The 27302-nt window shown below is 43.2% G+C and overlaps 1 non-coding gene across 1 annotated transcript; it reads right to left on the reverse strand.

Moving 5' to 3' along the window:
• Positions 1 to 2340: 2340 nt before the first annotated feature.
• LOC112441301 (U6atac minor spliceosomal RNA) lies at positions 2341 to 2466 on the reverse strand. The gene has a single exon (XR_003029237.1). It is a non-coding gene; the product is annotated as a U6atac minor spliceosomal RNA (small nuclear RNA).
• Positions 2467 to 27302: the final 24836 nt, after the last annotated feature.

The following is a 27302-nucleotide window of genomic DNA, read 5'->3' on the forward strand; positions in this document are numbered from 1 at the left end:
TTTATCATCAAGCCCACCGTTGGATGGTAACCCCATGAGCTATACCTGTGGGAAGTTCTACCTGAGCTTCTCAGCTCTCCTTGTATCTTGAGCCCATGGCTCCTCTCTCTCTGAGGCAGTTCCTGCCTTCTGTTGAATTCAGCTCAGTTCCACAAGTTCTTATGGACACCAACTCAGTTTCAGATCCATGCTGGATGTTGGTAGCACAAGGACCAGCAAGGCATGGCTAGGCCAGCTTCCACAGTTCCTGCTTGCTCTCTGGAGCAGGACTTTTAAAACCTGGGTTCATGGATGGACTGTGTATTAGTCCGTTCTCACGCCACTATAAGGGCATACCCGAGACTGGGTCATTTATAAAGGAAAGAGGTTTAATTGACTCATACTTCTGCAGGGCTGGGGAGGCCTCAGGAAACTTACAGTTGTGGCAGAAAGGGAAGCAAACACATCCTTCTTCACATGGCAGTAACAAGGAGAAGTGCCGAGCAAAAGGGAGAAAAGCTCCCTATAAAACCATCAGCTCTCATGAGAACTCACTCATTATCACAAGAACAGTATGGGGGAACTGCCCCCATGATTCAATTATCTCCACCTGGTCCCTCTCATGACACATGGGGATTATAGAAACCATAATTCAAGATGAGATTTGATGGGGGGAACACAGCCAAACCATATCAGATTGCAAGGGAAAGATCTGTAACTTCCCAGACATGTGGTATAAAATTTGTGTTTAGGTACATTAATGTGGTATAAAATTTGTGCTTAGGTACATTATGATATTCATTTTTCTAGGAAGGGGACCTATGGCTTCTAACAGACACTAAAAAAGGTAGGTGACCCCCAAAATGCCAAGACTGCTATTCTGTGGGTGAAGCGCTCAATGCTTAATCCCTCTCCCTCCAGTCTTGAGTCACCACCAGCATCCAGCCTTTCTCAACCTTGCAGCTGCTTCAGGATGTGACAGATGTGATAAAATGCAGGGCAGGTCGGGATAGGCCAAGAAGCAGGAAGGGGCTGGATCTTAGGGTGTGTGAGGGACAGGTACAGAATGCCCCTGGAGAGAGTGTGGGGGGCTTCAAATGCCATCTGAGGAGTCTGGATTTACCCCTGCGAATGATAGGGAGTTAGAAAGCATTTTAAGCATGGGTGACATGGACAACTTTGTGTATCAGATAGTCCTGTCTCATAGTTGGGTGGAGCATGGACAGGAGATGGGTAAGGCTGGAGAGAGGGAGTCAGGAGGAAAGAATGGGAGATGAGACAGTGTGGATTTGGAGTGGAAGGAAGAGAAATGGAGGGAGTGGAAGCTAAATGACCACTGCCTGTTGCTACAGGGAGAGGCTATTCTGGAAATGCTGAGCTTGGCAAAAGAGGCTTTGGGGGCTCAGGGGAGAAAAGAGGGGTAGCTTGTTGGCCAGAGAAGTGGGGAGACACCTGGGTTGAATGAGGGTCTACAGGAAGGCTCCCTGGAAGATGGACAGCCTGACTCTGCAGTGTGGCCAGGCTTCTCTTGGAAGACACTCTCCTGAAGTCCTCGTGGGCAAATGATTTGGATCAGGGAAGAGAGGACTGAAAGTCAGGGAGGCCAGAGGGTGCATGGCGGACCGTAGGCCCCTGCAGGAGGAGAACTGGGAGAGGTCAGAGGCTGAGGGCATGCAGAGTCTCAAAGGTAGGCTAAGCAAAATCAGGGGAAGGATGGAGGCTGAGATCACTAAGGGGCATTCCACAGGAACAGTTGCTTCCTCAGGGTGACCATGCCCAGTGCCTCTGTATATGCTCTTCCCTGGGGCTAGAACACTCCATCCTCCTTCCCACACATGCTTGGCGTCACGCCCCAGGCTCTCGTCCTTCTGTGACCTCGAGAGCAGAGCCAGTCACTTCCTCCTCCCTGCTCTCACAGCCCCTGGACTTGCCTCCTCAAAGCACTTTGCAGGCTGGATTGCTGGTGACTGTGTGTGCCTGCTACCCCCACCCCCATCCAGGAGACTGGACTTCCTGGGGGACAGGCTTGTCTGTCATCCATGGGTCCCCTGAGTCTGGTACAGCTGATTGCAGCCCTGCTATGGATATTGAACTGTTAGGTCCTGAGTGGGACACTCCTGCCAGTGGGTTTACAAAGGAGCCAGTGTAGGACATAATTTTAAAAAGTGTTTACCAATTTATTATAAAGGATATTACAAAGAATACAGATGAACAACAGCCAGATGGATGGAATAGATACCTAAGGCAAGAGATGTGGGAAGAGGCGAGGGGCTCCATGCCCTCTCTGGATGCACCACCCTCCAGGAGCCTTCAGGTGTTCAGCTACCAGGAAGCTCCCTCAAACCAAACCTTTTGTGTTTTTAAAAAGGATAGTTAGTTGCCTTGAAGTAGGTGGCGATGCCTTAACTGTATGCATGCTGTCAGGTTGCAGGGTCTCTTCCATCATTGTCAAGGGGAGTGCTAACTTTCCCTCCTTTCTTAAAACATGCAACATGATGTTTTAATGTACATATGTATGCATAATGTACATATGTATGCATAATGTACATATGTATGCATAATGTACATAGGCAGGAAGTTGCTGTGCAACTATCAGTAGTTTCTTTCTATCAGTAGTCGAAGCAGTTACTATGGCCGAGGAAACTGACATATCCATTATCTCACATAGTTACCTTTCTTTCTTTTTTTGGTGAGAGTACCTAAAATCTATGCTCTTAGCAAATTTCCAGTATGCAATACAATATTAACTATAGTCCTCATGCTGTCCGTTGAATCTCTAGTCTTATTCATCCTATACAACTACATCTTTCAACCCTTTGACCTACATCTGTCCAGTCCCTCCCATCAATCATCATTCTTCTGTTTTTATGTATTCAATTTTTTTAAGATTCATGTGTAAGTGAAATCATGCAGTGTTTTTCTTTCTTTCTGTGTCTGGTTTATTTTACTCAGCATAATGTCCTTCAGGTTCATCTATGTTGTTACAAATGGCAGGATTGCTTTCTTTTCAAGGCTGAATAATATTTATTTGTGTGTGTTTACATTTATATATAAATATATATAACACACATATATATGTTTATATATACACAAAGAAATATATATACACACATATATTTATACATATACATCATGATTTCTTTATCCATTTATCTCTTGATGGACACTTCGGTTGTTTTCATATCTTGGCAGTTTTGAATAATGCTGCGATGAACATGGGAGTGCAGCTATCTTTACAAGGTGGTGATTTCATTTCCTTTAGGTATATACCCAAAAGTAGGATTGCCAGATCATACAGTAGTTCTATTTGTAACTTTTTGAGGAACCCCCATACTGTTGTCCATAATGGTTGTACCAATTTACATTCTCACCAACATTATACAAGGGTTCCCTTTTATCTACATCCTTGCCAACCCTTGTTATCTCTTGTCTTTTTGAGAATAGCCAGCCTAACAGGTATGAGGTGATCACTCATTGTGGTTTTGATTTGCATTGTGGTTTTGATTTATCTTTTATTGTACCTGTTTGCCACTAGTGTATCTTTCTCTACCTTTGTTTTCCCTCTTCTTTCTTTCCTGCCTTTTTAACCTCACCTCTCACTTCTCCTGAAAAGTCCTTTCCAGTCTTCTACTCTGTTCCAGGAAAAGGTAATAGAAAGATCCAAACAAATGATGGCCTCAGACGTGCTGGGCCCAAGCAGCCCCAGACACCCACTGTGGCCTGATCTTGCCCTGTGGACCCCTCTCCGCAGTACATTTAAGCTGGACCAGCCTTTAGTGGGCGTGGTGGGGTGCTTGGACAGTCGCCTCCTGCCTCTACCATAGGAGATCTGGGACTGTCTTTGGAAACCTCAATAATGCAGGTGAGAAAACAGGCACAGAGAGGGGAAAGAAGCTGCTGATAGTTGCAAGTTCCTGGGATGTCAGGCTTGCTCTGCCACTCCGAGGCTATGTGATCTAGTGCTAGCCTCAACTTAGTTTTCACATCTACGAAATGGGCATAACAAGAGGAGAATTAATTGTGAAGATGTTCTGAAAGTTTTTTCACATCTGTCACTGATAAACAGTGGGCCGTACCTAGGACCTAAATTTCTTGATTTCCAGCCTCATACTTTTTGTATCCATCAAATATGTTTGATGGAGCTAAGGGTGAACTGTTCTAGTTGGGATGTGCAGCCACTCTGGGCACAGAAAGTCCTCAGCCAACCACTGTAAATGTGCTGACTTGACTCCACACAGACTTTTTACTATATGCTGGAGATCCAGTAGAGAGGAAATTGTGGGCAGCAAAAGGAAGTGAAAAATTGCTCCCTCACCCTCAGCAAGGGTTCATTATTAATTCGACAAATATTTATTGAGGACCTATTATGTGTCAGGGTTTGTTCCAGGCACTGGAGATACAATGGTGAGCCAGACAGCAAAGTTCTTGCTCTCATGAAAATTCTGGATCTTTCTTCACCTCTGATATCCTGACTTATCCTGCCCTAAAGTAGTTTCAGCCTCCCCTAAACCAAGGGCCAGAAGGCTTCTTCCCCTCCACCCTGGATCCCAGTCCCTGCTGTCTCTAAATTACAGCTCTGTTTCCTGGGGCAAAGTGCCAGGCTCAGCAGGAACACTGGCAAGGCCTTTGGAAGCCAAAGATAGAACCCCTTATCTCCCTGCAACTCTTCCCCAGGAGTCGTGGTCCCCTTCTGCTGAGTTCTGGGCTTTGTCAGGGATGGGCTGCCCTCTGGGGGTCTGGCTGGACTCTCCCAGAGCAGCTGAGCTTCAGGCAGGCTCCCTCTGCCACTCTTCTACCTCACAGAGAATTCAGTCTTACTCGAAATCCCCAGCCTCAACTTTAGGCACCAGCTCGAGCCTTCCTAAAATTTCCCAGTGTCCACATTTCTAATGCCCAGGACTCTGCTTTTGCTCCAAGCTCAGAAGCCCAGGTCTGGAGCCTCTGAGAAGTGGCTGACAATCTCCAGGGTTCCCAGGCTGCCCTGTTGAGATGGAGGCATCCTAGAGCCCTAGGATGGGCACAGGTAGGCCTGGAGTTTGGTCCTGTTTCTGCCACTTGCTTCCTATGTGATATGGGGCAAGTCACTTTCCATCTCCGAGCTGAGGTTACTTGTTTGTGTGTTCATTCATCCATTCACGCATCCAGCAAGCCTTTTGACTACTCTTCACCTCCTGTTGGTTCAAGTCTCAGCTCCTTGACACAGTATCTAAGGCCCTTCACAGTCTGTACCATCTAGGAGGAAGCTGGATGAGAGGTTTTGTTTCCTGAATGGCTCTTGTTCTGCCCTCTGTCTTACCAGTTCTTCACATGCCTCATCTGGAACCCCAGCTGGTCTCCTGTGCCAGGCACCCTGGCAGGGGCACACTCTGGGCATCTGAGCACAGGGAAGCTCTGTCTTTCTCTAGAAATTCTGGCTGCCTGGTGCTAACAGACAGGGTTTTGAAAGACGATTTTCCAGTTCCTGAGTTCAGGCCTAAACTTGGAGGTGGAAGAGAGGGCACCGAGGAGTAGGTTATTTCAAGAACCAGGGAGGGCCAGCTGGCCAACAGGCTCAGAGAGGTAGCCTCTGGGTGGACAGCCCGGGAAAAAAAAGATGGGAGGACAAAGAGTTCTGTAGAAGCTGAGACCTGGAAGTGGACATGGGCAGGTTGGTTTGACTCAGAAATTGGGACTTGAGGTTGCTGCTGCCTTGGTGGCCAGACTTTAGAGGAGAGCACAGCTTGGATGTGTTGGGAATGTATCCTGTTCCATCACTATGATTGTGGTGATTAGTTCAGGGACGGGTACATGGCCCAAGAGTGGTCTTTCTGAGTGAATTCCAGGAATTGATCCTGAGCATTGGGGAAGAGACTTGTTCTTTTCCCATTGGACATGTATCTGGGAAGATGAAGCTTGGAATTGCTGGTAGCCATTTTTCCATAGATGTGAAGTCTGAGATTGAAGCCAACAGAGACAGAGCAGAGCAGAGGCACAGCTACACTGGGCAATGTCATTCTTTGAGCCTAGTGTAAAGCTTTGCCTGAAGCTGGCTGTCCCTGGTCCTTTTTAGTTTCATGTGCCCTTTTTTGCTTAAGCCAGTTAGAATTTTTAAAAAATCGCTTGCAACCAGAAGAGTCCTACCTGACACATAACCGATGATAAAATTCGTCTTCAGAAAGATCAATGTGATAGGGGAAGAGCCCTCAAGAAATCATCAGACCTCAGTCCCACAGGAACTCGGTGGAGCTCAATTGTTGATGACTGCCATCTTGTGTGGGATCTAATGGGGGCCCCACTGATCTAGAGACCAACAGCCTGGGGGCCCAAGACAGCTGCTCTTTGATTCCAAATGAGGTATGAACAGAGCCTGTCCACCTGGACACCGAGGCACCTGCCTTTTTGTGCCACATGTATCTGTGACTAAGAGGAGATTTGGATGGTTACTGCCTAGCTCTGTAGCCCAGTCAGCTCACATAGTCCAGGGAAAAGGGATTAGTTAGACATCAGGACTGGGACTTGGAAAACCCATCTGGGGTGGAGGGTGCTTCTGAAAGGGGTCTACTTAGAAATAAAGGCGAGAGAAATCCTGTGTCCCTCTGATGTCCATCATAGCCGTACAAGCTGCCACTCCTGCATATGACTTAACTTTTTGACAGCTCTTCCCCAAATGGACTTCTGGGTCTCTACTTGGACAAAAGAGGGCTAGGCAGAGAATTCAGGGCTTTTGGCCTGCAGAGGTTGAAAATGTAGCAGAGCAGAATGAAGATTAAATGGAACTGAACACTGGAACGTAGTACAATTGTCCCTTGATTTCCGTGGGGGATTGGTTCCAGGACCTCCCACAGATACCCAAATCTGAGGATGCTCAAGTCCCTGGTATAAAATGGCACAGTATTTGCATATAACCTATGCACATCCTCTGTATACTTTAATCATCTCTCAATTACAGTCATGTGCCACACAATGATGATTAAGTCAATGATGGGCTACATATACAATGGGGTCCCCTGAGATTAAAATGGAGCTGAAAAATTACTATTGCCTAGTGACATCGTAGCCCTCATAAAGTCATAGTGCAATGCATCATTTACATGTTGTGATGATAAACAACCATTCACATTGTTTCCAGTGTAAACAAACCTACTGCACTGCCAGTTGCATAAAAGTATAGCACATACAATTATGTGCAGTGCATAATACTTGGCAAGATAATAAATGACTATGTTACTGGTTTGTGTGTTTACTATATTATACTATACTTTTTATCTTTAGAGTGTACTCCTTCTACTTATAAAAAATTGTTAACTATAAAATAGCCTCAGGAGGTCCTCCAGGAGGTATTCCAGAAGAGGACACTGTTAGGATAGGAGATGACAGCTCCGTGCATGTTACTGCCCCTGAAGATCTTCCAGTGGGACAAGATGTGGAGGTGGAAGACAGTGATATGGATGATCCTGACCCTGTGCAGGCCTAGGCTAATGTGTGTGTTTGTGTCTTCGTTTTTAACAAAAAAGTTTAAAGTTTAAAAATTTTAAAGAGTAAAAAAAAAGTTTATAAAAAATAGATGAAAGCTCATAGAATAGGATATAAAGAATTTTTGTACAGCTATACTATGTATTTCAAGCTAAATGTTATTACAAAAGAGTCACAATTTGCAAAAATTAACAAGTTTACAAAGTAAAAAAGTTACAGTAAGTTAAGGTTAATCTATTATTGAAGAAAGAAAAAACGTTTAAAACAAATGTAGTGTGGCCTCATTGTACAGTATTTATGAAGTCTACGATAGTGTGCAGTGATGTCCTAGGCCTTCACATTCACTTACTGATCACTCACTAACTCACCCAGAGCAACTTCCAGTCCTGCAAGCTCCATTTGTTCATTTTTTAGTCTTTTATACTGTATTTTTACTGTATCTTTTCTTTGTTTACATATGTTTAAATACACAAATCCTTACTATTGTGTTACAGTTGCCTACAGTATTCAGTATAGAACATACTGTATAGGTTTGTAGCCCAGGAGCGACAGGCTATCCCATATAGCCTAGGTATGTGGTAGGCTATACAATCTAGGTTTATGTGAGTACACTCTGTGGTGTTTGCACAACCAAATCACCTAAAGACACATCTCTCAGACCATATCCCCATTGTTAATGGATGCTTAACTGTACTGATAATACCTATAGAATGTAAATACTATGTAAATTGTTGTTAAACTCTATTTCTTGGAAATAATGAAGAGAATAAAAGTCTTTATATGTTTAGGATGGATGCCACTTTTTTTTTCGAATATTTTCCATCCACACTTGGTTGCATCCATGGCTATGGAACTCTTGGAGATGGAGGGCCAACTATATATAGAATTGTAGTTAGTGGCTGGGCTTGGTGGCTCATGCCTGTAATCTCAGCACTTTGGGAGGCCAAGGCGGGTGGATCACTTGAGGTCAGGAGTTCGAGACCAGCCTGACCAAAATGGTGAAACCTTGTCTCTACAAAAAATACAAAAATTAATTGGGCATGGTGGTGGGCACCCGTAATCCCAGCTACTTGGGAGGCTGAGGCAGGAGAATCGCTTGAACCTGGAAGGTGGAGGTTGCAGTGAGCCGAGATCTCACCATTGCATTCTAGCCAGGGCGAAAACAGCGAAACTCCATCTCAAAAAAAAAAAAAAAAAAGATTGTTGTTTGCTGGATTTCTACTCAATAGAATAGAAATTACCTCAATAGTAAATATTCTATAGTTGTCATTTCAGATGAAAATTCAGCTGTTCTCAACAACTTTTTTGTTGTTTGCATAGGTGATCCTCAACTTTGATATATTCCAATTTTCATATAATTTTCATGCATGTATCTTTCATTTCTGTAACTATATACTGATAACTCAAACAGATACTTCATCCTTTAGTTGATGGATGGTGATTTTACCTTCCCTCTTGTGTGGCTACTTGCTAAGTGCTGCTGCTTGGGGATAAAAGGCTGGGTTTCTACAGAGACAAGGGGGTATGGGAAGTGTTTATGGTACAGCTGCCCCCCTTTCCCTCTGTGTGCCAAGGGAATCCCAAATTTTCTGAATGCCTGGAGTTTGTCGGTTGATAACAAATTGTTGTACAATGAACAATTAGGTGTTTGCTTCCCAGGCCCATGCTGCCCTCTCCACCACTACAGTCCTTGCATCTGGTAAGGATGGGAAGGGGGTTCAGTGGCCACTGGTCCTAGGTGATGGCAAGGGTGGTGTCACTGGCTGGGGATGGTGGAGACTTTGCCGTGCCACAGGGTTGGAGAAGATGAGGGCAGAGAGGAGAGGTGGAATCATGGAAGAGAAGCCACAGGCTCGACCTCCCAGGCACCATGGAGCAACAGAGGGATGCTTGTGAAAGCTTTTATCTGTCAGGACCCAAGATAGCTATAATGCATATGACAGGGATGGCAATTTTGCAAATATAAAACAGGTATATTTAATTACTCATTACATCACTGTTTTCCCTCTGAGACCCAGCTACAAAAATTATCACTAGAGGGCAGGAGAGGTCTCTTTAGCAAGAAACATGTGTCCTAGCCCAGGGTACTGGCTTCTCCCATAGTGTGGGGGCAGTGCTGACTAATGCTTCCCTGTTCACAACACGCTTAGAAAGTGAGAATATGCGCGTGGCACACTGGGGTCAGCTAAAGGGGATTTGGGAACGCCTACATGGGGGCTAGTGAAAAAAATTCACATTGTCTTCATGTTATATTATTACAGTCATATACAAAACAAAATATTAAATATCGAACTTATATAATATTCTAAATAAAATCGTGTAAATATTTTATTATTAAACATGAGCTTGCTTCAAATTAACATGTCTTTTTTATGTAGTTTTAGGCTTGAAATGGCTACATGGAATTTCTGATCAAGATTTTTAAGGGTTTCTTCATTCTTTTTTCAAATTTTATTTGTTTCTAATTTTTAAATGTTTATAGATTTAGTGGGTACAAGTGCCATTTTGTTACATGGATATATTGCAAAGTGGTGAGTCTGGGCTTTTCCTGTAACTATCACTTGAATAGTGTACATTGTACCCATAATCATCATTAACAGGAAATTTGTTTGTACAGATTGGTAATAAAAAGTTAAAAACAATTTTGCACCTGTTAAAAAATATATACCAGTTGAAATCATATAGAGACTATAACGGCATTTTCTTTTTTTAAACAACAAATGTGGTATTGAAATTTTTTGGGATGCGCATTGGATTTAGCACCCTTCAAACCTTTTGGATTCTAGTGCACTTAGGTAATGGTGAAGCCCTAATCTGCAGAATACACATGCAATTTTACATCAGATATCCTGCAGGCAGTGTGGAGGTGACTAAAGAGGCTCATCTACTGAGAAAGACAGGAACAGCCCATATACATCGAGTGACTGTTGTCCTGATTTGTCCTGAAGGGCTCTGATTCATTCTTCTGACATGACATGACTATCCAGAGCACTTCCCTTTGCTAAAAAACAAACAAGAAGCGTGCCAGTTTGGTGTTGATACACAGTGTGGATGAATCTCGAAACATTGCCCAGAATGAAAGAAGCCAGACACAAAAAAGTACATGCTGTATGATTCCATTTATTTGAAATTCTAGAATGGCAAAACTAATTTGTAGTGATGGAAGACAGATGAGTAGTTGTCTCAGGCAGTGGTGGGGGTGAGTGACTGCAGTGGGGCATATGGGGCATTTGGGGGGTAATGACAACATTGTGTATCTTGATCATGGTAGTGGTGACACTGGTGGATCACCCATGTATACATTTGCAGAAACTCATAGTACTATATAGTTAAAATAGATGCATTTTATTATATGTAAATTATACCTCATTAAAGCCGATTTTAAAAAAAGAAAGTATACTATTTTGGACAATGAATTTTATGGTTTCTGTACATAGGCGTGAAGACAGATTCAGGGCTGCCGTTTCTACTGTGGCTGCCAGAAGCTCCCTCCTGCTCTCCTTGCCCCCGGCCCCATCCCTCTTGGTCTGTGCTCTGTGCTCACCCGACGCAAGGGACACACACTCCTCCAGTGGGTTTCTGGCTCTGTCCATGTGGGAGTGGCACACTATGCAGCAAGCTGCCAAAGGACGTGTCCTCGCCGCTTGGGATGAGATCACTGTCCTTGCTGTTTGATGGGGCCCACTCTTGGCTGCCCTCCAAGGAGCTGTAGGTGAGGTTCTCCTTAGAGGTACCCAGCCTGTGCACTCTGGCTGCCCTCTCACCTGAGGACCGAGGGCATCACCATTGTGCTGCACGCCTGTGGCCCATCTGAAGCACTTCCACGGGGAAGCTCTGGCCTAGGGAAGGTACCTGTGCCTGTCCCTAAGGCTTTCTCATGAGGCTAGAGTAGAAAGGGGGAGGATCTGACATAAAGGAAGCAAATAAGCACCCATTTCTTGGTCCCAGGGAATTGTGGGAGGAAGAAGGAGGGAGGACAGGAGATGGTGGAGAGTGGAGGGCGGTGGCGGGGGCAGTGCAAGGAGAAATGGAGCGGGATGGGAAGAGAAGTTGAGAGTGGTCAGCCAGATGGGTCTTAAGTTCCCTTTCTGGGCTTTGGTCTAGAGCAAGTGTTGGCGAACTTTTCTGTAAAGGGCTAGATAGTAAATGTCTGAGGTTCGTAGGATCATATGGTGTCTGTCACAACTACTCGACTCTGCCATTGCAGTGGAAAAGCAGCCAAGGACAATGGGTAAATGAATAAATGTGGTCATGTTCCAAGAAAACTTAATTTATGGGTGGCGAAATTGGAATTCATGTAATTTTCATGTGTCACAAAATATTCTTCTTTAGATTTTTTTCTCAACCATTAAAAATGTAAAGACAATTTTTTTTTTTTTTTTTTTTTTTTGAGACAGAGTTTTGCTCTGTTGCCCAGGCTGGAGCACAGTGACATGATTTCAGCTCACTGCAACCTCTGCCTCCCAGGTTCAAGCAATTCTCCTGCCTCAGCCTCCTGAGTAGTTGGGATTACAGGCACACACCACCACACCTGGCTAATTTTTGTATTTTTAGTAGAGACGGGGTTTTTAGGCTGGGAGCCACTGTGCCCGGCCTAAAAAATGTAGACAATTCTTAGCTCATCTTCCTCATAAAGTGGGTGGTGGGCCTAATTCGGCTGTTGGGGCATCGCTTGCCAACTCATGTATTTAGTGTGGGGGGTCCTGAGGGTGGAGGACTTAGGGAAAGGTGTGGCTCTTGGAATTCTGAGTGTCAGCATAGCTGCTCCCTTCCCTCACCCCCTCTGCCCTTCTCCATTCACCAGGCATCTTATCTGTGTAACCCGCAGATTGTAATTATGGGTTCTCAGGCCTGCACCCCAATCCAGGGGCTGTGCCATGCTGTGTGTGCTTCATAGCTGCCCCTCCTGGACCTAGTGCAGGGCTGGGCCCAGAGTGGGCCTTGATAACATTTGTTGTCCGGAATTAAATCAGCAGCTCACTAGTGGAATCTGCCCAGGCCTGGCTAGAAACTGGGAGCTGTAGCCAGTCCCTCCTGCCCTGTCCTCAGGGGCCCTCAGCCACCGAGGATGCCTGCCTGTTGCTACACTGGAGAACATTTTGTCATGTTTACTAACAAGGAATCCGAGGGGTGGAGTGGGATGGGGACCAAGGAGGGAGTTCTGTAACACCACAGGGCAGAGAGGGATGGAGATGGACTCAGGGACAAGGTCAGGTTATAGAAATGGACTTTGGCAGGAGCATTGACATGGGGCAGGGGCAGAGACAGCAGGAAGCAGAGGGCAGGGGGAGTGAGATGTGGGTTTCCTGTGGGGCCCTCCCTTCCTGGGCAGGATGGAGAGAAGCTAGATGCCTCCCATGCCTCCCTTGGAGAGCTATGCCCAACAGGCATGTGAGAGCTCCCTTGGCATCCCTGGGGACTGATCACAGAGCACCAGAGACTCAAACTCACAACTCTCCTGGGTTCTTATAAGAAGGAATTTCAACTCTCAGATTTTGTCTGCTGTGGGTGGCAAAGGATAATTGCTTTGGGAAAGGGCAATTTTGGGTGGAAGGAAGGGGATCTCCCTGGGCCCCAGTGTTTTGTGGATTGTGTGAGGCACCTGCAAGGCCTTGGAGAAATGGTGGGCTGGACAACAACAGCGAGGCCCTGGCCTAAGCTGACACTGCTGCTTGAGTCTTTAATGCATGTATTCTTTTCTTCACAAAGGACATTAAAAGGAGACCTTTTAGCATCAGGTTATATGAAGGACAAGCAAAGTTAGGACAAATATGGGTCATCTTCCTGGAGCATCAATTTGATGTGAACATTGGTGGGGAAAAGCACCCCCACCTGTGTTTATATTAAAACAAATATACATATAGGAGTAAAATACTGAATTTGCATAGATATATATTTAAGGAAATAGGGAGCCTGGAGAGAAATTTCGAGTTTTAGAGGCATATTTAGGCGATGCTCTCAGACCCTTGGAATTCGTGTTCTTTCTTCTGCCCTTAGCACTGTCACTTTGTCTCTATTTTACAAATGAGAAAAACAAGGTCTGGAGGGGTGCGTCAGCAACTTGCCTATGTGATAACACAGAACAAGGAGGTAAGGGTAGGACTGGAACCCACATTGCTGGGCTCTGCATTCAGCATGTTACCTGCTATACAATAGTGAATCTAGAGTTTCATGCTTTAGTATTTTGATTTCAGTAGTGCCATGGAAATAACCAAATCTCACCTGTCCAAGTCGTCTTTGGGCACAGCGCCATGTTTCAAATCAATCAAGTCTAGTGGGAGGCAATGTGGGGTAGTGGAAAGAGTTAGGGACTGAAAGTCAAGAGACTGGAGTTTACCTTTAACCAGTTCTTTAGATAATAAAGCTCCATGACTTTAGGCAAATGGCTTAACGCCTCCGGGTTTACCTTCCCTATCTGTAACATGTGGTAGCTACACAAGATATTGCCTAACAGCCTGGCCTTCTATGATGTGGGACCACTGCTTGCCTTTCTAGAACCTTCAGACCTGTAGATGGGCTCTTCTTGGACATTCTGGAGTCCCTGGGGGAAAGGGAAGTCTGCAGCTCAGTTGGCCACCTCTGCATAACAAATACTGAGAGCACTGCAAGTGGAGCTTGGACAAGGTCTGGAAAATCAGCCTTCTTCTGGATGCCTCCAGCCTTTGCTATCATCTGCCTAGGAGGTTGGAAGTTACTCAAGCGGCTCAAGGAAAAGGTATTGTGAGCATGCACCAGGTCATGTGATTGGAAGAGCTATCTGCTCCTGGCCTGAGGCCAGCACCCAAAGCTGTCCACATCTCCCAGGGACAGCAGCATCTTTCTTCTTTACTACATTCTCTCTCCTCTCATCTTGATTGGCTTCCTCTGCCTGTACATGGCTAACTTTGCTACCAGCCAGAGTGGGAGTAACCCACAGCCCCTAAGTCCCCTCCAGAAAGGGCTGTCAACAGGGCTGGCTGCTGAGCTGGGGAAGGTGGGAGGGTCTCACCATCCCATATGTAGATTTCACTTAATTTCCCTGCTTTCAGGACAGTGCTTCACCTTTAACTTCCTCTTTGCCAGGTATCGCTTATCCTTGAGTGTCTCTGGATCAATTTCTCTGGAGATGAAATTATCTATGGCCTACCAGGATAGTTTCCAGGCAGTGCAGGGTTGGGAGGAGGACTGGGGTAGGAACACTTTCTTATAAAGACTTCTGCCCTGTCCACCTGTTTTCAGCCCCATTTTTCACCCTGGCTCCAATGCATGAGGCTTTGTGGGGTCGGTGGTCGGAACTTGCTTGCTTCTTGCTAACATTTCTCTTTGCATTCACTTTGGTTTCAGCTCTCTCTGCTTTGCTAAGCTGGTTATCATCCAGCTTCTTACCTCTTCCAATAATTGTTGACTTCTCTTGTCCTCTGTCATGTTCATGCCATTCTCTTTGCTCTTGTGGGCTCACCCTTTTTCTTTTTAACAAAATTTCATTACTTTTACTTTAGTGGGTGTCAGGATGGAACGGACATACCACATGTGTTTACACCCCCATGTTTCATTAGAAATCCTAGTCACTGTTCAACACATTCTCTCAGCTCCATCAGTCCTTTGAAGCTGTTCTTGTCAAGGACACCACCATTTCCATGTTGCCAAATCTCTTGGTCACTTTGCTGTCTGTCTTCATAATAATCTCTCAGCAGCATTCCACACACTTGACCACTCTTGAAAAACTTGCTTCTTTTGACCTTCATGATAACACATGCTTCTGATTTGTCTGCTACATCCACTGAGCATGCTTCACCCTCTCTTGCTATATCTTCCTCTTCTGGGAATTCCCATGGACTCTTTCTTTGGTCCTCTTCTTTTCTCTATCTATACACTTTCCCTAGCTGATGTCATCTAGTCCTAGGGCTTTAAATACTTTCTATATACCAATGACTCTCACATATTTATCTGCAGCCTTGATAGCTTCCCTGAATCTCAACTATCTACTTCTCCCAGACTATCTACATCTCCATTTGGATGCCTAATAGCATCTTAAACTTAACTGGGCAAACCTGAACTCTTGATTTTCACCACCAAACCAGTTCCTTCTTAGTATTTCCCATCAAAGTCATGCTCATACACTGAGTGGCTGAAGGCCAAAACTCACGATCATCCTTCACTCTGCTCTTCCTTTCTCCTTTCCCATTTACTATGTCAGCAAGCCCTGTCGGTGCCTCCATGATATATGATTAGTGAGTCTGCTTCTCCATTGCCACTGCTGACTGACTGCTCCTGTCAAGGCCACCATCATGTCTTGCCTGGGCTATTCCAGTTGACTCCTGAGTGGTTTCCTGGCTTCCACTATGGCCCTCCAAGGATCCACCTTCCGCATAGTAGCCAAATGATTCCATTAAACATGTCTATCAGGTTATGCCACTCCTTTGTTTAAAATTTTCCAGTGATTTCCTGTTGCCCTTAAAATAAATTTCACACTTCTTACCAAGGCCTCTGCTCCTCTGCAAACTCTTTCTCTTCTTTTTAGAGATGAGGTCTTACTATTGCCCAGGGTGGGGTGCAGCAGCTTCATCATGTTTCACTGCAGCCTCAAACTCCCAGGCCCTGTCTCAGCCTCCCAAGTAACTAAGACAACAGGCATACCCCACCTCACCTGGCTAATTTTAATTTTTTTAAAAAAAGAGATTTGGTCTTACTATGTTGCCCAGGCTGATCTTGAACTCCTGGCCTCCCAAAGTGCTGGGATTATGGGTGTGAGCCACTGTGCCCAGCCTAAACTCCTTTTTTTTTTTTTTTTACACAGGCTTAAGCCACTATGGCCTTTCTGGTCATCTCCCATTCCTACCCCAGGACCTTTATACTTGTTCTTCCTTCTGCCCAAGAAGGAAGACTGCAGCCACAATCTTAATGCTTACTGCAACCACAACTCCTCATCACTCAGGTGCAAGCTCATACATTCTCAGAGAGGCTCTCTTAGTCTATTTTATCTAAAGTAGGAACCCCTTCTCCCAAATCATTTGCTAGAACAGTGGTCCCCAACCTTTTCAGCACCAGGGACTGGTTTCATGGAAGACAATTTTTCCAGGAATGGTTTTGGGATGAAACTGTTCCGCCTCAGATCATCAGGGATTAGATTCTCATAAGGAGCGTACAACCTAGATTCCTCCATGTGCAGTTCACAATAGGGTTCGCGCTCCTATGAGTATCTAATGCCACCACTGATCTGACAGGAGGTGGAGCTCTGGTGCTAATGTGAGCGATGAGGAGAGGCTGTAAATACAGAGGAAGCTTCACTTGCTTGCTGGCCCACAGCTCACCTCCTGCTGTGCCACCCAGTTCCTAACAGGCCATGGACAGGTACTGGTTCATGGCCCTGGGGACCCGTGCTCTAGAACATCACTTTGTTTTGCTTGTCTTAAAAAATTCATAGTAGGTATCATTATCCAAAATTATTTTATTTGTTTACTTGCATACCAGCTAACTCTCCCCATTAAAAAATGGACTCGATGAGAAAGGGTCCTTGTCTGCATTGCTCATTTTTCATATCTTTATCTACCACAGCGCTTGGAATACAATAGGTGCTCAATACATACATGTACAATAAATGAATGAATGACCAGTTAAGCTAAAGGGACTAGGAGTAGAGACAGTCCCTGGAGAGGGGGATGTGGGTAGAACAGGCATTCCACAGCGTGTCTCTTGAACTTTTGCTTCATTCTAGGCCAGAGTATGACACAAAGTCTTCTAATTTTATAAAGGGTCAGTAAGCACAAATTGAAGGGAAAGGTGAGGGCAGGGGCAGTGGATGTGGGGAGCGTGGCACAGCTCAGGAAAGGTGCAGTAGGTGTTGCTCTGCAAAGATTTTGCTCCATTCTTTTGTCCCAAGCCGCACAGCTTTTCCATTGTGACATTCTGTAACTTTCTGTAAATTTTTTTTTATGGCCCTTGGGTAATTTTCCACGTGGTCAGCCAGCTCCATCAAGTGCAATGGTGAGGAGTGGGACTCAGAATGGCTGGGAGGCCCCGAGACCATCAGACAGGGAAGATGCATGTCATTTGCACCCGGCACTGACTTCCAGCTCCCTTTTGCGTAGGAGGCTCCTGGACTGTGACATACAGGATGTTCCTTTGTGGCTCTTTTTAAGGAAGCCTATTTTTCCTCCATGTTAAAACTAAAATCTGTGGTCTATAGCTCGGAGCAGATGTTAAGAGCACATTCTCTCTAAGAGTGTGGGCTGGAGTGTGGGCAATGGCTATTTATCACCGTTTCCTTTTCTTTGTGTTTCTCTGTGGTTATTGAAGTTTTTGGTTTGGGGAAAAACAACAAAAACAAAAATAGCAACATATTTATGAACAAAGAAGAGAGCTAAAACTTAACATCTGGAAGAGAGGAAAGAGGGGAGTAAGGTGCCTGAAAATAATTTCCTTTAGGAGTGACTGGAGGCTTCAGGGGGATCACAGCACTCCTGTGGAATTTTTACAGAACTAAGGAAGGCTGGAGTCAGCCAAACTTTTGAAACCTCAGCATCCTAAACCTCAACTCTTGCTGCCCTGAGAAGAGCATGAGCCGGCCGAGCCCTGGTGGCAGCTTCCCCAGGACCTCCCACTTCCTTCCTGATGTGCCTGCAGTCCTGGAGCTGTGATCGCCTCTTCTTTAGCTTCTTAGAAAAGAGGCGGCACAAGAAAAACGCTCAGTCATCTTGCAGAGACTTGGCATCTCTCAGCGACACGTTCTCTCTTTCTCTCTTTTCTTTTTTCCTTTGAGATGGGGTCTCGTTCTGCCGCCAGGCTGGAGTGCAGTGGTGTGATCTCGGCTCACGGCAACCTCTGCCTCCTGGGTTCAAGCGATTCTCCTGCCTCAGCCTCCGGAGTAGCTGGGACTACAGGCGCCCACCACCATGCCTAGCTAAGTTTTGTATTTTTGGTAGAGACGGGGTTTCACCATGTTGGCCAGGATGGCCTCGATCTCTTGACCTTGTAATCCACCCACCTCGGCCTCCCAAAGTGTTAGGATTACGGGCGTGAGCCACCACGCCCGGCCAACATGTTCTTATTAACTTGATGGCAGAGTTGGCTGGCAGGTTCCCAGGTCATGTTCTCAGTGATTGGAGTTCTTGCTGTTTCTTGGACTCCTTCATGTCTCACCCAGTCCTAAGTCCCTTCCTTGCTTCTTAATTAATTTATGTCCTTGTGTAATATGTGGCACACCCACATAGCCATGAGGCATGTTCAGGCTGTGTTCTTTAATGTTCTGGCTTGTTCTACATTTGCCAAGTGGGCAAGGACAGCAGTTACCTGATTGGCTCCATTTGGGCAGCAGAACCTAAACAGTGACTACCTGTTGGAATCCACCTGGCCTAGGTATCTTTTGTTTGTTTGTTTGTTTAAATAACAACAAGCATTTCTTATGGTGTTTTGTTTTCTCCTGAACTCTGTAAAGACAATGGCAACACAGAGGTCAGTCTAGAATGACTATACTGGCACTAGGAGATGAGAACTATACAAGTGGAATTAAGCAAATGTGTAGACACAAAATCATCACAAAAAGGGTGAAGTGCTGTTCAGTTATTGATGCCAGTCCCTCTTCTCTAGGGGACTGTGACAGCTGTAGCCAGATGTGTCCAGGAGATTATCTCTGTCCTGATTCTGTCAGCATCCTCTTCATTTATTGTCTGGTTTTGCTTCTAAGTCTTCTTCTGCATCTCAAGCTGTCTGCATGCCATACTGTCTGCATTAAATGATTTGCTTGCTTAAAATGAGTCTTGGCCAGGTGCAGTGGCTCACGCCTGTAATCCCAGCACTTTGGGAGGCCAAGGACTCCTGAGGTCAAGAGTTCGAGACAAGCCTGGCCAACATGGTGAAACCTCATCTCTACTAAAAATACAAAATTAGGCAAGTGTGGTGGCACATACCTGTAATCCCAGCTGAGACAGGAGAATCGCTTGAACCCGGGAGGCAGAGGCTGCCGTGAGCCGAGGTGCCACTGCACTTCAGCCTGGGCAAGACAGAATGAGACTCTGTCTCAAAAAAAAAATGGGTCTTAATATCAATAGTGGGGAATTCTCAGTCTCTCCATCAGCAGGTGCTGAAAGCTCACAACAAAGGAGAAAATTTTCAATAGCTGTTTTTTTTTTAAGAGATGGGGTCTTGTTCTGTTACCCAGGCCAGATGCAGTAGTGTGGTGATCATGGCTCACTGCAGCTTCAACCTCCCTGGGTCAAGTGATCTTCCCGCGTCAGCCTCCCAAGTAGCTAGGACTACAGGTGTGTGCCACCAGACCCAGGTGATTTTTAATATTTTATAGACATCTTGCTATGTTGCTCAGGCTGGTCTCAAACTCCTGGACTCAAGCAATCCCGCCATCTTAGCCTTCTGAGTTGCTGGGATTATAGGCGTGAGCCACTGCTCCCGGCCCAGTAGTCATGTTTTTGAGGAAGTTTACTTTTATCCAGTATGTTTGGCTCTGCACGGGTTCCTTAAGATACTAGGGACTGCCTTTGGGTCACAAAGCCAGCATGACACTAACATGGATCTCAATATCCTTTGCTTGATAGCTTTGGACCTGAACATCACCTGACAGCTCCACACACTGTGTTCTGGCTTGTCCTAATCCTGCCAGTTCCTGACCTGGCATTGTTCCATGTTTGGCTTCACCTTGTCTTTTGCACCTGACATTTGGTCCGTGCTGCTGGCTCTATTCCACCTATGGCAACCTGAATAAAAACTCTCTTTCCAGCCTTGTTTCTAAAGCTCTTCCTTGGCCCAGATCCCTCTAGGTGGCTTCTACCAGCCTTGTCCAGTTGAGGAGCATGGCCTAGACACCTGTGAGGGTCTCTGCCTGCCTCCAGCTGTGCCCAGGATTGGCTTCTCCTCAGCTGTGCCTCATGCTGGGCCACATCATGGGAGCAGGCTGGTCAGCAGGGGTGGATGCTGACCTACAAAGGGCTCCTTACTGCCAAAAGTCATTGATTCCCCATCCTTCTGGTCTACCATTAAACATCTGTAGCCACTTAGGGTTTTGACTTTTAACTATTTCTTGACCACATACCTCCATTACCCTCCAGAGAGCACCCTTTTAGAAATAAATATAATAGTTATTACATTTGTTCAATGATTTACAGTCAACAGAGCACTTTAGTATATTCACATGTATTATCTCATTTCCATACTTTCTTTTTTTAAGCAAACATAAAATAATTTTATCAGATACAACAAAAATTAAAACATAACAAAAGTATCACATATAATGTTATATTCCCATTTAAATATAACATAGAAAAATACTACAAAATAAGAAATACAAAACCAAAACCTAGATAAGATTTTATTTATTATGATGGGTGTGCTTGCCTGTTCATAAGTTCATTCCAGTCTGGAACACAGGAAGATAATGCTACCCACATAGCTGCTGCACCATTTGATCCATTCCTTTCTGTTGCTTTTAACTGAGTAAAGATAGAAAACCCTAGTTCACACAAACTAGTTGTTGTGAATGGTAGTAATAGTAGGACACTCTTTCTACTTAACAAAGGAAAGTCTTCCCTTACCTTAATTCAAAATGCTGATAAATTTAAGGTCTCATAATCATTCTTCAATGTATATGAAGAACTAAACTAAGATAATTCATTCTCTTCTTCAGGCACCAGTTATTAACTAAGCCCAGTTATTGATTCTGGTTTCAAAAAGCAAACTGATTTTTTTTTTTTTTTTTTTTGAGATGGTCGCCAGGCTGGACTGCAGTGGCACGATCTTGGCTCACTGCAACCTCTGCCTCCCAGGTTCAAGTGATTCACCTGCCTCAGCCTTCCAAGTAGCTGGGACTAGAGGCGCACACCACTACACCCAGCTAATTTTTGTATTTTTAGTAGAGACGGGGTTTCACCATGTTGGCCAGGATGGTCTTGATCTCCTGAGCTTGTGATCTGCCCGCCTCAGCCTCCCAAAGTGCTGGGATTACAGGCGTGAGCCAGGGCACCTTGCCGCAAGTGGATGTTTTACCCAACTATTTTCCCTGAATGTTTCAAATTTTTCTTCTGGAAAGAAATGGTTAAAAATGTGAGATAGAGAAGTGAGATTCAACAATGTCTCTAATTTTATTTCTTTCAAAATGTTTCCATTAATAATATTCTCTTCAATATGTTGCAAAAATCTTGGAAACGTAGTAGCTAGGACAGTTACTTGTAAGTCTTGCTTGCCATAACAATAATGTCTTTCGAAATCCCTGGATATGTCTGACATGTTGGAATACATCACTGTTTTTCCCCTGTGGTTTTAAATTCAGTTTATTAAGAATACCAAAAATACCAGTTAAATATGCCAATTTTTTAATCCAAATGTCATCTTCAAAAATATTTGCCAAATGAGATTTTTTTCAATGAGAAAAAAAGTCAATCTGATTCCTGAGCTCATAAACCCTGCTTAGTATTTTCCCTTGAGACAACCAACGAACTTTGGTATGACACAGAAAGTGGGTACGGTTAGTTCCAATCTCTGAACAAAATGTTTCAAGAAGCTGGTTATTCAGTGAGTTTCCTTTAATAAAACTGACAACTTCACTGCATTTTTCAGTACTTCCATGAGATTCTGTGGAATTTCTCTGGATGCTAAACCTTCATGATGTATAAAACAATGATTCCACACAGTACAACTATTAGTCACTTCTAGTAATTTTTTAATGACTGCTGTGTTTTCCAGTTACTTTTGCTGTGACGTCACCTGCAATTCCTTTACAGTTTTTCCAGTTTAATTTATATTGACCAACTCTGTGCCTTTCTAATCCTGTAAACATATCTAATCTACTTGGGTGTGAGGTTAAATTTAAAAAACACAAAAGACCCTCCATAAAATCATCTTTCCACGCATATCGGACATAAACTGAATGTCTTGTGCAGCTGCCAATATCATCAGTGCTTTCATCACACTGCTTTGCAAAATCTATACCAGACTGTTACAGAGTAATAAGCATTGTTTCTAAACGTTCTGCAATACTACAAATCCAAAGAGATAATTGTGTTATCATTAGATATAGTTTTTAATTTATCAGCTAATTTCTCATCAAAAATCATATGCATTGTATCCAAACATGCTGGAAGAATAATTTTTTCAGCAGCTGTGTTAGCTATGTTCTTTTTGCCACATGATATGCAACTAAATATGATGATACGGCTCTCTCACTAACAGTAGTAGAACAACTAAGAAATTGTGTTGATCATTTTATGTCTTTTTTCTTTCTTCGAAAATATTCAAGAGGCTTATCAATAAGTTCAGCATGCTGAATTTCTAAGTGCCTTTTTAATTCAGGTTTTAAGCTTTCATTTGCAAGAATATTATTACAAATAACACACTGAGGTCTGTCATTTTCAGTGGGCTTTTCACATTTGATAAAGCCATATTTTAAGTAATCATAATAGCGTCTTGCACTTAAGTTTTTCTTTTTGAAATGAGGCTCAAATGAAGTTTCAGTTTGCAGATTAGAGTCTGTATTTTTCTCAGTATTGTCACTATTTGCACTTCCAAATTCAACAGATGAACTTGAACATGCTTCTGTATATTTCATTTCATGATTCCTCTTTCTTTTAATAAAGAAATTATGCATTTAATAGCAATTTTTTCCAGTTTGATTAAAATGGTATAATTGGTACTAACTCAAAAAAGAAGAAAAAGATACACATATATATAGTTTAAATGACATCTTTTCAAAAATTACACTCAAAGTTTGCAATTGAATCTCAGTTGACTATCTCTAGTTTCAAGTTATTGTAATATAAAACTTGACTGCACAACATTCACTTTGCTAATATGAAAACCAAGCGAGACACCCAAGAGCAAATGACTGAAAACCACTTCTTAGCCAACATACATTGTATTCATCATATCCCCTCCATCAAATACCTTTCTCACATATTGAAATTGACCTCACTATTCCTTGCAACATGCACAATTCAGGCAAAGGATCCATGCAAAGCACTTTGATATTTTACACTTTTTAAGTTATACTTTAAGTTCTGGGATACATGTGCAAAATGTACAGGTTTGTTACATACGTATACACATGCCATGTTGATTTGCTGCACCCATCAACCCGTCATCTACATTAGATATTTCTCCTAATGCTATCCCTCCCCCATCCCCCCACCCCCCAACAGGCCCCAGTGTGTGATGTTCTCCTCCCGGTGTCCATGTGTTCTTATTGTTCAACTCCCACTTATGAGTGAGAACATGTGGTGTTTGGTTTTCTGCTCCTGTGTTAGTTTGCTGAGAATGATGGTTTCCTGCTTCATCCATGTTCCTGCAAAGGACATAAACTCATCCTTTTTTATGGCTGCATAGTATTCCATGGTGTATATGTGCCACATTTTCTTTATCCAGCCTATCATTGATGGGCATTTGGGTTGGTTCCAAGTCTTTGCTATTGTGAACAGTGCTGCAATAAACATACGTGTGCATGTGTCTTTACAGTAGAATGATTTATAATCCTTTGGGTATATACCCAGTAATGGGATGGCTGGGTCAAATGGTATTTCTACTTCTAGATCCTTGAGGAATCACCACACTGTCTTCCACAATGGTTGAACCAGTTTATAGTCCCACTAACAGTGTAAAAGCATTCCTATTTCTCCACATCCTCTCCAACATCTGTTGTTTCCTGACTTTTTAATGATCACCATTCTAACTGGTGTGAGATGGTATCTCATTGTGGTTTTGATTTGCATTTCTCTAATGACCAGTGATGATGAGCATTTTTTCATATGTTTATTGGCCACATAAATGTTTTCTATTGAGACGTGTCCTATTCATATCCTTCCCTGACTTTTTGATGGGGTTGTTTTTTCTGAGGGTTGCCTGTTTACTCTGATGATAGTTTCTTTTGCTGTGCAGAAGCTCTTTAGTTTAATTAGATCCATTTGTCAATTTTGACTTTTGTTGTCATTGCTTTTGGTGTTTTAGACATGAAGTCTTTGCCCATGCCTATTTCCTGAATGGTATTGCCTAGGTTTTCTTCTAGGGTTTTTATGTTTTAGGTCCTACATCTAAGTCTTTAATCCATCTTGAGTTAATTTGTGTATTAGGTGTAAGGAAGGGGTCCATTTTCAGTTTACTGCATATGGCTAGCCTGTTTTCCCAACACCATTTATTAAATAGGGAATCATTTCCCCATTGCTTGTTTTTGTCAAGTTTGTCAAAGAGCAGATGGCTGTAGATGTGCGGCATTATTTCTGAGGCCTCTGTTCTGTTCCGTTGGTCTATATGTCTGTTGTAGTACCAGTACCATGCTGTTTTGGTTACTGTAGCCTTGTAGTATAGTTTGAAGTCAGGTAGTGTGATGCCTCCAGCTTTGTTCTTTCTGCTTAGGATTGTCTTCACTATATGGGCTCTTTTTTGGTTCCAAATGAAATTTAAAGTAGTTTTTTCTAATTCTGTGAAGAAAGTCAATGGTAGCTTGTTGGGGATAGCATTGAACCTATAAATTACCTTGGGCAGCGTGGCCATTTTCACGGTATTGATTCTTCCTATCCATGAGCATGGAATGTTTTTCTATTTGTTTGTGTCCTCTCTTATTTCCTTGAGCACTGGTTTGTAGTTCTCCTTGAAAAGGTCCTTCACATCCCTCGTAAGTTCTTTTCCTAGGTATTTTATTCTCTTAGTAGCAATTGAGAATGGGAGTTCACTCATGATTTGGCTCTGTTTGTCTATTATTGGTGTATAGGAATGCCTGTGATTTTTGCACACTGATTTTGTGTCTTGAGACTTTGCTAAAGTTTCTTATCAGCTAAGGAGATTTTGTGCTGAGATGATGGGATTTTCTAAATATACAATCATGTCATCTGCTAAGAGAGACAATTTGACTTCCTCTCTTGTTATTTGAAAACCCTTTATTTCTTTCTCTTGCCTGATTGCCCTGGCCAGAACTTCCAATACTATGTTGAGTAGGAGTGGTGAGAGAGGGCATCCTTGTCTTGTGCCGGTTTTCAAAGGGAATGCTTCCAGTTTTTGCCCATTCAGTATGATATTGCCTGTGGGTTTGTCATAAATAGCTCTTATTATTTTGAGATATGTTCCATCAATACCTAGTTTATTGAGAGTTTTTAGCAGGAAGGGGTGCTGAATTATATCCAAGGCCTTTTCTGCATCTATTGAGATAATCATGTGTTTTTTGTCATTGGTTCTGCTTATGTGATGGATTACATTTATTGATTTGCATATGTTGAACCAGGCTTGCATCCCAGCTATGAAGCCAACTTGATCGTGGTGGATAAGCTTTTGGATGTGCTGCTGGATTTGGTTTGCTAGTATTTTATTGAGGATTTTCCTATCAATGTTCATCAGGGATATTGGCCTGAAATTTTCTTTTTCTATTGTGCCTTTGCCAGGTTTTGGTATCAGGATGATGCTGGCCTCATAAAATGAGTTAGGGAGGAGTCCCTTGTCTTCTATTGTTTGGAATAGTTGCAGAAGGAATGGTACCAGCTCCTCTTTGTACCTCTGGTAGACTTTGGCTGTGAATCTGTCTGGTTCTGGGCTTTTTTTGGTTGGTAGGCTATTCATTACTGCCTCAATTTTAGAACTTGTTATTGTTCTATTCAGGGATTTTACTTCTTCCTGGTTTAGTCTTGAAAGGGTGTATGTGTCCAGGAATTTATCCATTTCTTCTAGATTGTTTAGTGTATTTGCGTAGAGGTGTTTATAGTATTCTCTGTTGGTAGTTTATATTTCTGTGGGATTAATGGTGATATCCCCTTTATCATTTTTTATTGCGTCTATTTGATTCTTCTGTCTATTCTTCTTTATTAGTCTGGCTAGTGGTCTATCTATTTTGTTGATCTTTTCAAAAAACCGGCTCCTAGATTCATTGATTTTTTTTGAAGGGTTTTTTTGTGTCTCTATCTCATTGCTGCTCTGATCTTAGTTATTTCTTGTTTTCTGCTAGGTTTTGAATTTGTTTGCTCTTTCTTCACTAGTTCTTTTAATTGTGATGTTAGGGTGTTGAGTTTAGATCTTTCCTGCTTTCTCCTGTGGCCATTAAGTGCTATAAATTTCCCTCTAAACACTGCCTTAGCTGTGTCCCAGAGGTTCTGGTATGTTGTGTGTCTGTTCTCATTGGTTTCAAAGAACTTATTTATTTCTGCCTTAATTTTGTTATTTACCCAGTAGTCATTCAGCAGCAGGTTGTTCAGTTTCTATGTAGTTTTGCAGTTTTGAGTGAGTTTCTTAATCCTGAGTTCTAATTTGATTTCACTGTGGTCTGAGAGACTGTTTGCTATGATTTCCATTCTTTTGCATTTGCTGAGGAGTGTTTTATTTCCAATTATGTGGTCTATTTTAGAATAAGTGTGATGTGGTAGTGAGAAGAATGTATATTCTATTGATTTGGGGTGGAGAGTTCTGTAGATGTCTATTAGGTCTGCTTGGTCCAGAGCTGAGTTTGAGTCCTGAATATCCTTGTTAATTTTCTGTCTCGTTGATCTGCCAGTGGGGTGTTAAAGTCTCCCCCTATTATTGTGTGGGAGTCTAAGTCTTTTTGTAGGTCTCTAAGAACTTTATGAATCTGGGTGCTCCTGTATTGGGTGCATATATATTTAGGCTAGTTAGCTCTTCTTGTTGCGTTGATCCCTTTAACATTATGTAATGCCCTTCTTTGTCGCTTTTGATCTTTGTTGGTTTAAAGTCTGTTTCATCAGAGACTAGGATTGCAACCCCTGCTTTTTTTTTTGCTTTCCATTTGCTTGGTAAATATTCCTCCATCCCTTTATTTTGAACCTATGTGTGTCTTTGCAAGTGAGATGGGTCTCCTGAATACTGATGTGTCTTGACTCTTCATCCAATTTGCCAGTTTGTGTCTTTTAATTGGGGCATTTAGCCTGTTTACATTTAAGATTAGTATTGTTATGTGTGAATTT

Source organism: Pan paniscus, chromosome 9, assembly GCF_029289425.2.
Source record: "Pan paniscus chromosome 9, NHGRI_mPanPan1-v2.0_pri, whole genome shotgun sequence".
Lineage (NCBI taxonomy): Eukaryota > Metazoa > Chordata > Mammalia > Primates > Hominidae > Pan > Pan paniscus.